The sequence below is a fragment of the Ascidiella aspersa genome, chromosome 5 (genome assembly GCF_963924565.1).
Source record: "Ascidiella aspersa chromosome 5, kaAscAspe10.2, whole genome shotgun sequence".
Lineage (NCBI taxonomy): Eukaryota > Metazoa > Chordata > Ascidiacea > Phlebobranchia > Ascidiidae > Ascidiella > Ascidiella aspersa.
The window spans coordinates 30,025,652-30,039,548 of record NC_139451.1 but is presented as its reverse complement, the minus strand read 5'-3'; positions in this window follow the sequence as shown (position 1 = coordinate 30,039,548).

Below are 13,897 nucleotides of genomic sequence, written 5' to 3'. Positions count from 1 at the left end.
CTGTAATCCCGCCCGTCCTGCGAAAAATAAGCAGGACTTTACCGCAACGTTAAAAGTGAACTATGCAAGGCGTGGTCCAATATTGCCGCTGGTCAAAGTTCAATTTTTTAAGTGACTGCATATTTCTCGGGAAAAAGTTTGGCAACACTTTGAAACAATAGTCAAATCAGTTCACTCTTGTTAATATTAAGTTTGGTTGTAGTTAAACTTGTAACTTAAAGTTGTTTCTTCATCTTTATAAGAGATATATATAGCTCCATATTAATTTTCAGGAATAGTCGAAACGTTGAAGACCCTATCTACCTCTTTATTTCGATACGCAGTTATAGGCATATCATCATCAGTTAATGTGACACAATACAAGTACATTAACTGGTGTGATACAAATACTTTACTAACTGGTGTGATTCAAATACTTTTTAACTGGTGATGACGAGTGCGTATTGAAATTTCTTCATTATGATGCTGCCGAGTTACTCGAATTTTCTTGCTTTTAATAGTGTACCTAAGTATACAGTACATATTTGCCTGACCGCGGCAAAGACGCCATTGATTGTGATTGCGCAACAAACATAAAGGTGTTGTAACACCCGATGTGAAACTCTATCACGCGGTATTGGTCGGCTGCCAAATCGTGCCTCAGATTTTTATGAATGGGCTAAATTGTCCACGCCGGGGAATTTCCCTAGTTGCGCTTGGCGCAGTCCTTTGCAATAAATGTTAAGGAAGGTCTGCACACGGTCTCGTTATACTGCGCCGTTAAGTTCTTAGAAAAGTTTTTTGGCTAGCTGTTGTGAAAGCGAAGGATGTGGCACTTCATAGTTTGACACGATTTTTTCTTCGCAAATTTAGGCGGGATCATTTGTAGGACTGTAGTTGCCAATCTTTACTGTGTGGTTACCCCCGATAAGAGCTTAATGGATTAAAAAATATGGAGCATGTTGTTGGAGGTTTAAGTTGGATATAGTAGGATTATTAATGTGGAAATAATTAACATTTTCAACGGTTCGACTAACTCTTTGTTCATTTTTTTACATCAATGTACGAACATGCTTTAAAATTTTATCCAGTTCAAAAGCTGAATAAACTTTTCAGTGGTCAAATATATCTCCCGGAATTATTTGTGATATCACCCTTCATTATACAATTGTTAATTTTGTCCCTTAGAAATTAATAACCCACATGTCCACTGCTTTATGCAAAAAAAAACTTTTCGACAGTTTAACAAAATACTTTTTTGACAGGGCTTCTACAATAGTTAATTTTAATGATAAGAAATCACGATATGTTGTTATCACAACCGTTTTTTTAATTTCCATATAATTATAATAGAAACGGTTGCTATTATATTGACAATTTACAAGCACATGTTTGGCATATTAGACTTAATGCAATATAAATTCGACCGTAAAATGAATATTCTAAAGCTATTACATAGAACAGACTAGCATAAACTTGAAAATCCAAACAATACATATGTTGTTGCTACCAGGCATAGTATATTATAAAAACGTTTTTGTGGTATATATTAACAAATATATACCACAAGAACGTATTTTTATTGTCCAAACAGTGCGACACAATCATTGCGTTATCCAGACAAGTATTTCTGTCTAAATGTAACGATATTCTAGGTGCTGATATTATGTTGCTCATTATGTTTTACGGTTATCATCCAAAATCTTAAGTCATGTTTCGGCGCACCTCGTGATAAGGGCTAATGTAATGAGAAAATATAATGGGAATGACAAAGTAGAACCGCTCTTTATTATTTGAAAAGCAATGTTTAACAAATTCAATTATAGTTATTGACTGGTCAAACACGCGTCCAAACGTACCTTGTGGGTACAACAAAAGCGCCGAGAGTATCAATTAAAATGCCATTGAGTGTACTCTGCCGCATGGGAAAAATTTGATGGGAAAAGAAACGCCAGTAATGTCGATTTTTGAAACGCAGATTTGCCGACAAAACAGCACAAAACGCCAAAATTATAGTCATTTGAAACCCGTACTAACTGGTACGAGGAACCTATGGGTTCTTGGACATTCTGACATGACTATATGACGTTTTAGTTGGTGATGCTATACATATCTGAAAGAAGGTTTTTAATTGCCCTAATCATAAGATATTTGGTGTGAAATGAAAAAGTAATTATCAAGCATAATGGGCACAGGTGGTGACAAGACGTGTAATATATAAATTGCAAAGTCCGGTCGTGTGGAAGTTTCAAATAATTATTTTCGCATAATCGTGAGAGCAAATGAAATCGCAAGTGGAAGTTAGAACAGTGTTTTTTACATTTTCATGAATTTTAATCCATTTATAAAGGGCCTCATAAAACCAAAACCTTACATTTGTTCTAACATATTGACTACTGTTATTTTATTCGCCATGTACGGTTGTAATTCTTTCAAGAATAACTTTTATCCCCCTTGAAGTAATATTTCAAATTTTTACTTCTAATTTATTATCAACCTTAAGGAAAAAAATGGGTATGTATATAGATTCGCCTCTATTACAAAACTGCAATGCTCGGATTAATTTGTATTGGCTCAATTTAGCTTTATCTTGGTATTCAATTTTGATTAATCAAATGTTTCTATTTTTAGATGATTAAAAAATTGGTTGCGATAAAATAAGGAAAGCAGAAAAATAAATGTCACATTTTTAATTTAATAAATATTTTTTTATTTTTATAGCCTAATAAGTCTTACGATAAAAAAGTTATAATTAAAGCGTCTGAATGTATCTGATTGACAGAAATTAACTTTTTTTGTTCTACTAGCTTCTGAAACCAAACTTACGAAAACAAACGTTTACATTCTACATTTTAGTACAATTTTTTTAATCCGTACCTTCTGGCGACACAATATCGCGAGCGGCTGCATACGCCTTTTTTCTTCTCGCACCATTGACCACACTTAGACCAGGTTGACCACTCCGGGCAGGACAGGGGCTGCCAGCACTTCCTGGTTTCGGTAAACTCCCCATTGCAGTTGCTGGAAATAAAATATGTTGTTTTTGCATTTTTTTTCACTTTCTTGGTTGCAATGCATCTTTGTGGCATATATATTGTTTAACTTTTTGTAAAATCGCCACGAATTTTGTTTGCTCAAGAAAAGTCATAGTAGACGAACGGCATGTATTTAAACTTTGGTGGTTGTCGTGCCATTTTATTATAATATAGCTTACATGTGGAAGTTTTGTCAATTTGCAGTTAACTGCTTTAAAAAAATATCTTTACTGAAGTTTGAAATTGTAAATTAGGTTTTATCATAAAAACGTCACAAGCCCGCTATTTTGTCAAAGTTTTTTTTAACAAGGAACAATTAATGAATATACCGTTGCTGCCAGGCTTTTGGCGCTGAATACATATTTGTCAGAAGAATCCCTTTATAACGGAACAATTATTCGCGTTTGTAGGATTTGTTTTTGTAACTATATATCGATGCTGCAAGTTTGACATCCTATAACCGGATGTCCAACCAACGAAGTCTTAAGTTTTGGTAAAAATATGATGACTTTGCATTTTGGGCAGAAACGCAATTGGTCAAATTGAGGATGCGATAAGATCTTGTAACGCGAGAACAATAGTCACGTGCCCTTAAACCAGATAAGACCGTTTTTTTAAGACCTTTGTCATTTCCAGAACTATTGAATATGCGTTTCTTCCAACTAGTTTAGCTCTGATATTCAACGTTGTCTCTGGTCATGTTTATTTTGCCACAACAATCATACTGGCTACTAATAATTTGCTTGCTCGCACAAAACCCATCTTAAATCGCTTAAAAACAAGAAAATGTGTTTTTTATTGCCTCTGTGACGGCTCTGAACGCCTCTGAACCTTTACGTATAGTGTAATTTCATTTAGATTGCGCCTTGAAAATTCTCAAAACTGTTTTTGTGTACGTTTACGATAACAGATAAATAGAGAAACATTGATAGCGCATCGACAAACGATATTAAAATCTTGACAAGCTTTTGCACAGCCGTGCTTCATTATGTCGAAGTACAAATAAAAGAAATTAAAATGTTCGTGCCTTTATATGATGCCACCTGTTTGCTCTGTTTAGAATCAGACAAATACGGCCATTTACAAGATTATTGCATATGCGGAAATCGAAATTTCGACACGCGTTTTTAGGTTTGAGTTTGGTGACCGCTAAGAGATTTCAAGATATCGCAACTAATTTGTGCTAATTCTCTGTGGTATTACAAAACATATCTTTTTTTAAACTGCTGCAGAAATTTTAGTTGCCGTTTCGTTTCCTAAAAAAACGACCATAACCGATTAAACGTATTTTGTGCCATTGGATTCTAAACTGAGAAGTAGTATAATGCATGTATGAATACGGAAAGTGTTTAATTTAAAGATTGTATGTTGGTAAAATACCTTTTCTTTTTAATGGTTTTTCTTTTCAAATGGTGAAATAAACTTTGCTTTCAAATAGTCTTTTTTAAATGGTAAAAGTAACTTTACTTTCAAATGCTATTTTTTAAATGGTCAAATTAATTTTTCTTTTAAATGGTCTTTCTTTTTAAATAGTAAAAATAACTTTTTCTTAAATGTCCTTTGTTTTTAAATGGTAGAAATATATTTTTTTCAAGTGGTCTTTGTTTTCAAATGCTAAAATGTATCTTCTTTTACATGGTATTCCTAACTTTAGTTTCAATTGGTCTTTAATTTTTAAAATGTAAAAATATATTTTCTTTTAAATAGTCTTTCTTTTCAAATGGTCTTTCTTTTCAAATTGGTAGAAATAATATTTTTTAAATGGTCTTTGTTTTCAAATGGTAAAAATATTTTTTCTTTTAAATGGTATTCCTAAATTTAGTTTTAAATGTTCTTTAATTTCAAATGGTATAAATAGCTTTTCTAAATAGTCTTTCTTTTCAAATGATAAAAATAACTTTTCTTTTAAATGGTATTTTTTTTCAAATGGTAAAAATAGCTTTTCTTTTGAAATGATAAAAATTTATTTTTCAGAATTTCAGTTTTTTTTGTTTTTTCTCTTACCTTAACTTAGTAACATGGTCAGTGCATTGTCGGCTCCGTTTGGTCACGCCTTCGCCACAGCTGACTGAGCACACGCTCCAGCTCGACCAAGCGCCAAGCACGTGGCTGAAAAACATAGAAAACATAATTTTTTATCGGTGAACCAAAAAAACGTGCTAAGCAGATCAATAACCTAAATATCTGTGTGTTTTTTTTTAAGTCTCTCTTTATTGAAAAAAAATGGGAAATAAACTCAAACTATTCTAAATTTAGTTTGTAGTTCAATTGTCATGAGAACGGCAAGCCCAGCCCTAAGAGCCGAGTATATCCTTTATTTGTTCGGGCGATTAGCGTATTTACTCAAATTACAGCAAACTATCAACTGTAGAAACAATATACTGTTAAACACCACATTTTTGCTCAAATAATGCGAAACCGATTTTTGTGTCTTACGTTCCATGCGTTTTCTGTTTCATCATGGTTAAACGTGTGTTGCAACTTGGTATGAATATTGTGTGGTACCATTACCAGCATTATTCGCAACAAATGCCATAAAAATGCTAACTTGTTTCAAACTCGCCCGCGGCCGAGTAAAGGCGTGAAAATTGCCGGGCAATTAGAGCTTCACCCTTCCCAAATCTCACACCGGCCACCGGTACTGTGGTTTGGGGCCCGGGGTCAAACCACTGATCGTGACCAAGAATGTCGCGACATTTCTTTATTCTTCTCTAATTACATAGCATTTGGTTGGAATTGTGCAAAATTTTGCGATATTTAAACATTTTTGGAGATGCATAGCCTGTAGACCAATACAAAAATATCTCAATGAAATTTGTTACCATTCGGTTGGATTTGTGAAAAATTTTGCGATATTATTAAATGTTTTGGCGATGCATAGCCTATGGACTAATACAAAAATATATTGCTGAAATTCGTGCCAATTAAGGTGATCTCAGGGAATATTTACGAAAGGTAGAAATAAATCTCTATGCAGTAAGCCGAAACTTCCCCCAATTTTAAAAATAGGTCGCTGTCCAATTTAAATTATTTTCAATTTCAGGAAAAACTATTAAGCTAACCAAAACAAAAATTTGCCCCAAAAGAGTTTTTGTTTAAAGCTTTTGACTCACATTTGATTCGAATTGACGTCAGTAATTTACACTACCACAAAAAGACCAAACGAAACCGATGAACGTCATTAAATAGTTATATTAGCCCGAAGAAGTTTCATTACATCCAGATGGTTAACATTATGCCACGGATACAACCCTATAGTATCGGGCAATAATTGATTTAGTGTCAGACTTCAAAGTTTGTGAACTGCTTGTCTAATATAACAACCTCGCCCTAGATTTATAGACCTGGAATATGTAACATTGATACTTTTTGTTGTAATCAACAAACATGCATTTCACAAATTCTATACAGACATTATTTTGTAGAAAAAAATAATAGAAATAATGACATCTAAAACAGAGTTTTACCTTAAACCAAAACAATTTTAAACAGTAAAGTCAGTGGTTCTCAAGCGGGTGCCATTTCTAGCGGTGCCGAGAGATATTTGAGAATCTGATTTTTGCCAACTCTTATAACTTTTGTGTAAGATTAGAGCGGAATATATCCAATTAAAACTTCCTACGTTGTGCAGAGTTGATATGTGGGTTGTTCCAATTCCGTTTATTGTGATATTCTAGTGATTTACCTACGGAAAAAAACCCTAATCTATTTATTATTTCTAAGGATTGCCGCAAGCCATTAAAGGTTGAGAACCACTGAGTTAAGGGTTGTATTCATATTGACTCCCCTATGTAACGAACACACTAAGAATATGAACTTACACATTGTTTAGGTCACGATTTTGCTGTATTTTCTTGATTGTTTCGTTGGCGTCGCATTTCGCTCCCATACACAGTCTTCGCTCCACCAGCTCATCTTTAAAGTAAAAAGCGTCTTGTTTCGCAAAACCATAAAAATCACACTACTATAGTTTAAGAATAAATTTAAAGGCTATCATGATTAATATTTTGGAAAGCATGTAAACATTATAATTTTTTATAATACGATGGCAACCGTTTTAATATTGTGTTGGAACTGACTGTTGATAATGACAGGACAATATATTTTAGCCTAAACATAATACGGTGGAATTTTTTAACGTTGTCCACGAAATTGTTTATCCAACTAAATTACGTTAGGTTGACTAAATTAACTAAGAGTTCCAAGTCATTTTGCCCAAATGATTATTTAATGATTTTAGTCCAGGTATTGTGCCCCGACTACTTTTTTCATGTTAGAAATTTGCCTGAAATCTTTCGGTTAATACCAAGTCATTGTGCCCCAGTTTACCATATATTAAAAACGGCGTAATAACTCTACAACTGCTATCTTACCTTTTTCGCAATACTCAGCAAGACAGGTCCGGTTCCGTATGGCCTCTTCCCAGTCCCCGCAGCCCAGGTCGTTGCAGCCGGCCCATGGCGACCAGGGTCCGTGTCTGGCCGGACAGGGCACCTCACTGTTACAACTGACCAGCTCAGAACTTCTACCGACGCAGACCGAGCTCTGGAAAGCATAAAAACCTTAATAACCATCAGTGTTGTAAACAAGTCTTTTTGAAATGACTTAAGTCCCGGTTGCCCAGGTCAAGTCCCAGTCAATTCATTATGAGACCAAGTCAATTTCAAGTCATGTCATTGACATAAAAGTAAACTGGTAAACTATTGAAACTTGTAAACTCGTCCAATTCTAACAACAATTTAAACCAAAAAAATAACACAAACGAACTGGGGTCAGTGTGGAATTTCCAGGTTGTGACATAACTTCTCCAGTTTCAGAACTACTCTTCTAAAACCTTTTATTGCAAGTATTGGCGTATGTTTTTTTCTCGACTTGCTTCCTTTCTGAGCCTGTCTAGCTCAGTTGGTTGAGCGACGGTCCCGGCTTGACCGGAGGGTCGTGAGTTCGAATCTCACTGCAGGCTTTAGTTGTTTTTCTAGCTTGCCTTGGTTGCATCATTAATCGACAGTTTCGGCAAGTCTGCAGTGGCTTTTGGTGTACTATCTTTATTTAAGGTTAGAAAATATCTACCTTTTGTCTTGTTTGTCCCACACAACTTCTCACTCTTCTTTGAGTTCCCAGCTCTCCACATGTTCTTGTGCACGCACTCAGGCGTGACCACTCGCTCCAGTGAGGCGTGCACTCCTGACGTTGTGCGCATGCGCGTACCTCCTCGCGTTGTCCCGCGCAACCGTGCGCCGCTGCGCCGTCCAGTGTGCAATTTCTAAAGTTACAGTGGGTTAGATTCCCGACTAATACTTCAATGGTCTGAAATTGTGTTAGGCATGAAAACATTTTATTTCTCTGGAATTCGTTTTTCGCCTATTAAGAATATTTTTTGAAACAAATTAAATTAATATGAAGTTTGGAAAGCCACATACTTATGCCCTAATAGGTGATGGAAACGTTGGTAGTTTAATAAGTTGCCGGAAGATCAATTTTACTTATCCTTTTGTCGGCCAAACTTTGAAGCGATTTTGGCGCAGTCTTGGTGCTGCGAACAATAACGAAAATACGACCAAAATGGCATTACTAAAATAAACAAGATAAGGTGACCTAGCTAAAACTATAAGGTTTTTAAAAAGGGCTTTCGATTTCGATTACTGCGCTTGCAGTTAAGCGTATAAACAAGAAAGTTGTTTTATACCAAGGAAATATATTATCAATCGCCACACCCAAAGTTAATGCCCATGCACTAATTTAGTAATTAGGCATGTCGACAACACTCCGTGTGTGCAGATAGAAGTACTTACAAAATAATATTCATAGTAGAGTTTAATTTTCCGCTCGACTGCCCTCAGTACGACCCAACGCGGGCTCTATGTACGGTAGAACGATCGCAGTTAATTTCGCAAGTAGAAAACGATTTGCGTGATTTTGCCAGCGTTTAATTTGCATCCTAAAAACTATTGCTTTCCTTAAAGGGCCACTGCTCAATATAGGCGATTTCAAAAACGTGCCTTCAGGTTATTGGAAGAATGCAAAGCAGCCACGTGTTGCTTTTGGCACCGAGGTCCTTATGGAGTTTGCGACCCCGCTCGCGCCCGTCTTTATTACGTCACACACAGGAACGTGTAGAATCGTATCGCGTTTATTGGCTGGCGGGTATGTTTTTCCGCTTAATGAAAGTATGGAAATTGTTGAGCTTTTGGAAAGCGAGGCGCGTGGTGTTTTGTTTAATTCTTATTTTCGTGTTGTTTTTTCGAGGTTTTTCTGTCGATTTGTAAAAAAACGCTAAGCAAGAATGTAAATTAGCAAAAGGTTATGGATGGGTTGTTTGGGAGGTTAGAAATGCGATGTGACTGTGGTTATTGTTCATTTCTTGGAAAACTAAATCCTCGATTTTTTTTTTTTTGGGGGGGGGGAAGTTTTTTAATTTTTTGATTTGTTAACAGAATCAAACGGAATCCGTTTTTAACAATTTATATTTTCTTTTTCAAGAACAAATTGTTGCACAATATTTCTGTCTAATTGCAATATGGAAATGTATTGTTTTGTTTCTCTTTTTCACGATTTTATTTTTGATTTGGAAAGTTTTGCAACGTAAATCACGTTTCAAAGGTGAAGAGACGGAAATGTTTTTGTGGCATCTCTTGACAAGCAAAAATCTAAAAAACAATTTTTGCCCGACAAAGTTTGTTTTTACCGTTTCTAAATCTTATTTACCAAAAAGGAATCAGAAGCAATTATATTTTGCCGTGGACTAGCTTTAGGGGTTCATGAAATCCTAATTGAAGTTGTTCATATTTAAGAAGTAATTAATCTTTTAAAGAAACAGTTTAAATAAAATAAAATGTTTTTTTACTGTATTTAAACTCCATTTCACTTTCTTAATTTTTTAACCGAAATCAACCGATTTATAAAGTCTATTTGTATTGTGACGTCGATTTATGAACTGTCTTGCTTACCGTGGTCCACGTGAAGCAAAAAATTATTTTAGCAGTCCGCCGTTAAAAAATGTTTAAGAACCCCTGTTCAATATGGACTTATAATTTATTGAGGATAATTAGAAGAAATCGTGGATTTTATAAGCAAAATAAAACAGCTCTAAATCAGAAGAAAATCAAGTTTTTTGCAAAGCCTAAATTAACATATACCAATGTCAGAAAAAGGCCATTCTCTTACAACCTAAGGCTTGTATTTTACCAATGAAACTTATGCCACACCCTTTAAATGACTCCCTCGCATTAAAAAGAACCGGCGTTTTTTGGCATGGGCCTTTCGAAATCTGCATATAACACGTATTGGTCGGCTCATTAAGCACTCATTACCCGCTGAGACACGTTTATTCTAGGAGACGAGAGCGCGACGAAATTCGCAGCACAACGAGTTCCGTGAGGTTTTTTCAAAAACGATTTTGGTGAGCTATGTACCTTTATTGAACGGAAGTCTGTTCAGCCAATGCGGCACGTTCTTTTCGGTGTTTTAGCATTATGGAAATCAATCGTTGTTAATGTAATTAAATGTGTGCGTTCCTTTACGGTACGTTTACGTGCGTTTCGGTACGTTTGCGTACTTTTAAGTAGGTTTGACTAAGTTTAAGTGCGTTTGGTTACGTTTGCTTCATGTCAAGTGCGTTTGGTAACGTTTGCGTGCGTTTGCGTATGTTTGAGTACGTTTGCGTGCGTTTGCGTATGTTTGAGTACGTTTGCGCGAGTTTGCGTACTTTTAAGTGCGTTTGCGTGAGTTTGCGTACTTCTATGTGCGTTTGCGTGCTTTTATGGTTCGTTTATACCGCACGCAGCTTGTGTATTATGCAAATCGCGTGATATTTCACAACCCAAGACTGAAATTTCTTAAGAATCGCTACCGATCCCAATTTACGTTAAGGTCCGTTCGTTGAGCAAACTATCACAAGAAAACGCGACAAATCGTCAATACAAACCAGTTGATTTAATTGGTGAACAAAACAATTAACAAGATGCTGCAAGCGCTGGAAAGACACCAGCGAAAATAGAGCACAACTTTTTGTTATTTCCAAAATTATTTTGCCTTTACATCGCTGTTTAATTCGCTTTTATTTTTACTCTGACTTTATGCGGCTCAGTTGTGTGCTAAAGGTTGTCTAATGTGAACAAACAGTTTGTTAACAGTGCTAATTTTTATATATAAACATAACGGCTCTGTAAAAAACATGCTGACTCACTGTTACGTTTAACCACCAAAGCTGGTCAAGTTAAGCCTGCGAGTTTGCGCGGTTTACGAAACATAAACATCTCCGCGTATAACATAATCGGATTTCCGTTTACCTCCAAAACCAAACAGGAAAAAAATTCGGGCTGGGCGAAAATCTGAATAACAAACACAGGCAGAGATGCTGTAATGTTGATACACTTGAGCGTAACTGGTACAAATAAGTAGCACATGGCTCTAAAGTGTGTTTATTAACCTTAAACTCAGCAGAAAGCGTGTGCAAAAATCGTGACTGCTTATAAAGCGGCTAAGCGTACAAAAGTCAAGCCACTCCGTTTTAATCTAGGTCTAGGGTAAAGCATAAATAAGAATGTGAAACGCTTGGATCGTGATTCGCAAGTAAGCGATTTCCCGTTGCAATACCGCATTGGTAAACATAGTTTTGGCTTCGAACTTCGCCCTAAACAAAACCCGTTTGCGGCAGTTTAAATCAGGCAAGCTTTAGTCTTTGAAAACACGAAGAAAACGACGTGCATGGCAAAAGCAAAAAAACAAAACAAGAATGTTTATTTATGCACGCTTGCTTACATTGCTTCTGTACTCAACCTTTTAAGCGCCTTAGAAGAACTTGGAGCCGAATGTTTAGGTTATTATGGGCGTAACCAGCGTTAATTAACTCTTTGTTGATATGCTCGGTGAACTTTTTTCGTCTCTCGTAATCCGTTTTTTAATGAGAAAGGCTTGTGGAAAGCGCATTGTGATAGATTTCGTTTTAGCTTATGTTAAATCGCGCGTTTTTTTTATGTTAAATCGCGCCTTTTTTATTTGCACTTTGTTGCGGATTTGTTTAAACCAAAGCGGTTAGACCGGTTGCGTTTTGGACGCCATTTTGTAGCAGTTTATTTAAAGCAAGTATTTCTGATTTGTTTTTGCAAACTGCAAAATGCAAAACTAAAGTGTTTTATAAAGAAAAATCTTCAAAAAGCAATTTTATTTTGATGAATTGTTATTTATATTTGGTAAACGCCTTTTCCGATCATATTTTAGATAATTATTTCAAGTTTTGTTACACCTATGCAGAACACGAATGACGTATTAGTTATACCATGTTAGACATGATGTGTTGCAAAGAAATTTTTAAACTGTGGCCGAATTTGATAATTCTGAAAGGATAAGTTTGACCAAAGTATTGTCTAGTGAATTGATCATCTTGAAGCGAAAACTTATTGAATTAAGTGAAAATTATTACAACATTTTTCCATTGTTCTGTCAATAATAAAGCAGACTTTCAAAAAACGAGCTTAACTGGAACGCATTGAAAGTAATATTTTATTTGATAAAAGTATGAAAAGGACTTAATTTGTCAATACGCGTCTTCGACGAAAAAATGACCAAATAAATTTGCTGACCTGGTGAAAATCTGCTGACCGACACCACAAGACTTGCTGCAGAGTCCATTTGCAGTCCAGGTCGTCCACTGTGGACACTCGTGCGTGTTGCACCGCTCCAGTCGTGTGTCCTTTCCATCACAGGTCAGGTCGTCCCTCTGGTTGCTGCAATATCGTCGCAAAACGCCCCAACCTCCACCACAAGAGGCGCTGCACGTACGATGACCCGTCCAGCTTGTCCTGCCAAAAACAACTGACACTGTGACGTAATAATGCACACAGTGTGACGTAGTAATGAATTTTTTTTAAAACAAGCCTTGGTATAGCCAGTGTAAACGAAAGTGTAAGAAAAGGTCCTTTGACGCAATGATTGCGCATTGGGACGCAATGATTGCATAGTGTGACGTAAGAATTGCGAGACATAACTGTTACGTTTTTATAACACAGGGGCCTGGAAAAAATCTGTTAAAACTTAAAATTAAATTCGTGTTAAAAATTAGGTGTTAAAACGACTTTACATTAAAACCTTGCAATTCGTGTGTTAAGCCTTTCGCACAAAAAAAGCGTTCGACAAAATGAAGGTCCAGGAAAACTGAGAAGACTCCACCAAAGCACTGGCAGACACTGTTGATTATGTGAGTAATAGTGGGAATTTGTCACTGGCCATGCAGCTAATTTTGCTGAAATCTGTGTTTCATGTTGGGCAATTTATTTTGGGTGTTGTGATCGGTATTTTGTATATAAGTGTTTCTCAGCCTTTTGTGGCTAGCGGCACCCCTCAGAAATAATTAATAGATTGCGGCATCCCTACAATATTTTTAAACACAAAAAAACGTTTGCAGCACGCGACCACAGCATTGTTTTTCACCGATCACCTCCAAAACCAGTCTCGGAAACTTTGTTTTTCCTCTTTTGCGGTCGCGGTCAAAGTGGGCGCGCCACATTCTCAACCGGTAGCAGCTGGTGCGGGTGACCAACAGAATTCCGCGGGATTTCTGGTGCTTTGAACCCGCTCGGGAAACCGACAATTAAAGCAGCGGGCCTGCGTCATGCGAGGCGTGTTTTTCTCGAAATTCGGCTCTTTAGGATTGCGATTTATTTCGCCGAGTGCTGATATGTCTTGAGCTGTGCTTTTGTTCAATCGGCGGGAATTTTTTTTTTTTGGCAAAATATTTGCGCGCTTGCGATTTACGTTTTTTTCCCGAGGTTGGCTGTAAAGGGACTTAACGACGATTTGGTATCTTTGTTTAAAGGCAGTGTTTATCAACCTGTTTTTTGCGAAATACTATAAATAAAACAAAAAATCTTTGGCGACTCAATTCT